Consider the following 4,892-nt stretch of genomic DNA (forward strand, 5'->3'; position numbering starts at 1 on the left):
AGAGATGTAGCAAAGAAGAGGAAGGTCCTCCAGGAGATGGAAATGTTACCAGAGTCACTCTGAAAGAGTTGACAACACCAAGCAGGTTACAACAAAAGAACTTTATTATGCTGACACATCGTTCTGTAGATTCTTATCCAGAGACTAAGTCCTTTACCTGGGGTCTTGAGGATTTTTATAGGAAAGGAATTTCTCACATGGGGCTATTGAAGGTGGGCTGGCCAGCAGCTAGCAAGCGAGTTACAGAAGTGGAACTAGGTCTGCAGGTTACAGAAGTGGGAGCAGGGGTCTTTTCGTATTCTATTGAGGCTCTTTTTCTCTGGAGTAGTGTGTGTCCCTGCCTCAGATTGACATGGTGGCTCCAATAACGGGCTCAAGCATGGGAACAATTATAAAGATAGTGCAGGGCTGAGTTGCAGTAACCTAGCTTAACTTGAGGAACTCCATTTTGATTGAAATTGCCTTTAACTCCTGCTAGCAGTTAGCCCCCCTTCTCCTCCTCCCTCTCTAAACAAGACCTTGCCTCTTCTGAGATATCTCCAAACTTTGCCTGCCCAATCAGCAAGAAATATACACTATCTTGTAAATCCTTGAATTGGTACCTGCAGTTGTGTTACTCCCCCCCCAGTCCCACTACCTTGTGATCCTGATAAGAATGCCACTGGTAGACTAGCCTTCCCCTTGAGCCACCCAGTACTTTGAAGTATAAAAATCATGGCATCTCTTTGTTCTGGATTGAGAGGTTTTTAGCACCAGCTAATGCTCAATCCAGCTGTTTAATAAAGGGTTTAATTATTAATATAGTGGTGTGGTTGATGTTGCCTGGTACAACAGGGCAGTGTTTGATTCTGTTGTGTATAAGGTTGTTATGTGTCAAAACTGACTTGATGGCACCTAACCACAGCCAATGTACACTCCCTTTCCTAGGACAAGAAAGACCTCCTAGTCGTATTCAAAGCCAGCATAACTTTCATGCATCCCACCACTACATCCACTCACAGACCTCAGCTGCCTGCCACCTCTCCTCCCCATTGCTTTAGCCCTTGGTCCAACTGAATCACCCCCTCCCCTGCCACTCATTTCCATTTTCAACCAGTAATCCTGAGGTTTAAATCACTGAAACTCCTACCACCAAGCAAGAGCTCCTTTACTCCCTTTTTTTTTTTTTTTTTTTACATTTCATCAGTGTTATACTGTACTCTGGCCCATCTCCTCCCCACGAACCTTCTGTAAGGGGATATCCAGTTGCCTCTCCTTTACTTCTTAGGACTTGCAAACTTCTGTTAAGCCTCCAGTTTCTTTCTCCTAGCCAATCCATTGTACACCCCTACTAAAGCTCCTTTTTCAGAACCCTTCGGCCCCTCTCATCTCATGTCCATACTCTTTAAAATGGTACAACAGGCTGCAACTTCATCCCCATAACTCTCCCACCTTGATCTCACCACGCCTTTTATTCTTCACACCACAAAGGCAATTGCACAGCCCCTCCCTTTGACTCTTGGCCTATCTGTCTAAACACGAAGATCCAACTTCTAGTTGTTGGCTTTCTTTCACTGAGGAATAGCAACAGCAGCCCTCTTAGTTCAAGAGCAAAAACAGGATCACAAACTCCATTTGGCACATTGGCCTTTTCTCTACTTCTGCTTCCAAGGCAAAACATTGGAACATTCCCTTTTGCGAAGGTTGTCCCCATAAACCTTGGGATTTTCCTCCATGGAACCGATCAGAAAAACTGCTTACAATGCCCAGTATCCACTGAGAATATGGCTTATTACTGTATAGACTCATGTATAAGGCAAGGTTTTCAGCAGTTTTTGTGGTGAAATTAGGCGCCACAGCTCAAATTCAGGTCAGCTTATACCTGAGTATATATGGTACTTAGACATCAAAAGTTTCATTTCTTCAACAAATTTTCATCCAACACCTTCATAATTCAACCCTCCACAGGGTCATTGTAGCAGGAGTTTTTTCTCTCTGGAACTCTTAACCTTTCCCTAAAAAATATTCAGGGAATTTAGAGTTTCCCTTTTCTACTAAATGCATCAGCTTCTTAGATCAGACAGGGTACTTCTTTCTGAGTGGGTTCTCTCCTAATGTATGCCTAACTAACAAGTGGACTGGAGTATGCATACCTTATCTGTCGGTTTGTTCTACTGTTGTGACTTGTGTGTTTCTGTGATGCTGGAAATTTATCACTGATATTTCAAATGCCAGCAGGGTCACTCAGAGTGACAGGTTTCAGTGGAGCTTCTAGACTAAGAGCAGACTATGAAGAAAGTATTGGATGCCCATTTCATAGGAAGCAGCTTCTGAATATCTTATGCACAGCATTGAAACATTGTCAGACACTGAAGACCTAATGAATGGAAGCAGAACACTGTCAGCATAGTGCCTGAAGATGGGCCCTCTGGTTGGAAGCCACTTGAATTCTGACTGATGAGGAACTGCTTTCTCAAAGTACAGAAGGCTATAGTGATGTGAATGGAGTAAAACCTGTGGGAGTGGAGCCTTCCAGATCATTATTTGTTAATGGGCACAGCTCAATGTAAGAAGAATCATTGGCAAATAACAACTAATAATCAGAGCTTGGAATGTACTATGTATGAATCTAGGAAAGCTGAAAATCATCAAAAATGAAATTGAATGCATAAGGATTGATATCCTAGGTGTTAGTGAGCTGAAATGGATTGGTAGTAGCCATTTTGAATCAGAAAATCCTATGGTTTACTATTACAGAAAAGACACAATCAAGAGGAATGGCCTTGCATTCATTGTCAGAAAGGACATTTCAAGGTCTATATTGAAGTACAATGCTGTCTGTGATATGATTATATCTGTCTACCTTTAAGGAAATTTCATTAATACAACTACTATTCAAATTTATGCACCAACCAGGAGAGCTAGCGATGAAGAAATTGAAGAAGTCTACCAATGACTTCAGTATGAAATTGATCAAACATGTATTGAAGATGTATTGATAATTATGGGTAATTGGAATGCAAAGGCGGAAACAAAGAAATGAAGAGTTGTTGGAAAATTTGGTCTTCTTGATAGAAATAAAGCTTGAGATTTCATGACAGAATTTTGCAAGACCAACAACTTGGTCATAGCAAATGCCTTTTTTCAACAACACAAAAGACGACTATATAAACTTACTTCTACTGATGTAATACACAGAAATCATATTGACTACATCGGTGGGCTGAGATTCTTAAGAAGCTAAATATCAGCAGCTAAAACTAGGACAGGGACTGACTGTAGAACATACCATCAATTGTGCATATGTAAGTTCAGGATAAAGCAGAAGAAAATTAAAACAAGTCCACTAGAGCCAAAATATGACAATGAGTCTCTACCACCTGAATTTCGAGAACATCTCAAGAACAGATATGCTGCATTGAACCCTAATGAAAGAAGACCTATTTATCTGTGGGAGGACATAAAGAACATCAGTCATGAAGAAAGCAAAAGATCATTAAAATGACAAGAAAGAAAGAATGACCAAATTATATGTCAAAAGAAACTCTGAACCTTGCTTAGTCATCGATTAGCTAAGGCAAGTAGAAGAATTGAAGTCAGTCCATTTCAACATATTTTAAACTGAAAGAACTCAATAAAAAAAGTTTCAAGCCTCAAAATGCAATATTGAAAGATTACATGGGCAAAATATTGAATGGTGTAGGACACATTAAGAGAAGATGGAAGATGCCTCTTGCATCCTGCCAAGCAGTGTTGCGGGCATGTGCTTAGATTGCTGACACCCTGCACCCAACTCAGTTCTGCCCCTGGCCATTGGTGGTCCTCCCTGCCACCTCTGTGTCCCTCTGAGACCTCGAGCCCAGAGGCACCAGGACCCCCGTAGCCCCTTTGGGCCGTCCCAGATCTCACTCCTCCCTTCTTTCCTGTAATGATGAAGCACAGAGTAAATACCTAGCAGATTCCTAGAACTTTCAAATAGAAAAAAACCCTGCTTTTAGTGGGTAATGCTAAGAGACATATGAAACCATGGGATGATAGCCAGTCACATCTACAGAGGCAGCAGTGACAAAGAAGAGGAAGAAGAAATGATTTTTGGTGAAAAATTAAGATTTGGAAGAGATGATGGATTTAAGTGCCTTGCTTGCAGAGTTCCAGGCAGTAGTGTTTGAGAAGAACAATTGGAAGCACTTTTCCCCATCTATGGGAACCGAGTTACATTCCGGTGGCTTAAAAGCTTTAGAAGAGTCCCGATGTATTTCAGCAAACCTGAAGCCGCAGCAAGAGCTCAAGAAAAACTCCAAGAAGCACACTTTGAAGGGTAGACGCCAAAGTTGTATTTTGCGTGGGTGCAGACGTCCAGTGAGACAAACCATAATCACTGCCACCACGGCCTACCAGCAGGTATACGCCAGCCTCTCTTCCAGTCGATTGGAAGTCGAGTGAAGGAATTAAGATATAATGCTAGTGATAAACTACGATTTACTTTGTGCTTTTTGTAAAGTGGGTCCAGGAGAGAAGTATGAGCTTCCCGCCGGAACTGAGTCGACACCAGATACCAAAGAGTAGTGGTGCACGTCTGTGAAAGTGAAACTGACGAGGAAGAAGAAACAAAACGCCCTAGCCGAACATGGCACCCCACCCTACATCCCGGCCTTTGATTGTGCACTGAGTCCTGTGATGATGCTGCCAGGCAGCAGCCGTGGACTAGTCCAGTGGACTGTGCCCAACCACGGACACATTGCTGTGGCATATAGGGGAGCTGAGGCACAAAGGGAGGGCTGTGCAGGCTTGTCACCAAGCCTTTGCTGCACACACACTTCAGGCACAGCCGAGCAGCTGATTTTACTGGTTCCACACGGTAACTGGTGTTCTGAGCTGAGATTTCGAGTTCAGGATTCGCCCTGCTAAGATGT

General features: G+C 42.6%; 1 pseudogene; it reads left to right on the top strand.

Moving 5' to 3' along the window:
- Positions 1-4,010: 4,010 nt before the first annotated feature.
- LOC142433588 (calcipressin-3 pseudogene) lies at positions 4,011-4,637 on the top strand (annotated as a pseudogene).
- Positions 4,638-4,892: the final 255 nt, after the last annotated feature.

Source organism: Tenrec ecaudatus, chromosome X, assembly GCF_050624435.1.
Source record: "Tenrec ecaudatus isolate mTenEca1 chromosome X, mTenEca1.hap1, whole genome shotgun sequence".
NCBI classification, from domain to species: Eukaryota; Metazoa; Chordata; class Mammalia; order Afrosoricida; family Tenrecidae; genus Tenrec; species Tenrec ecaudatus.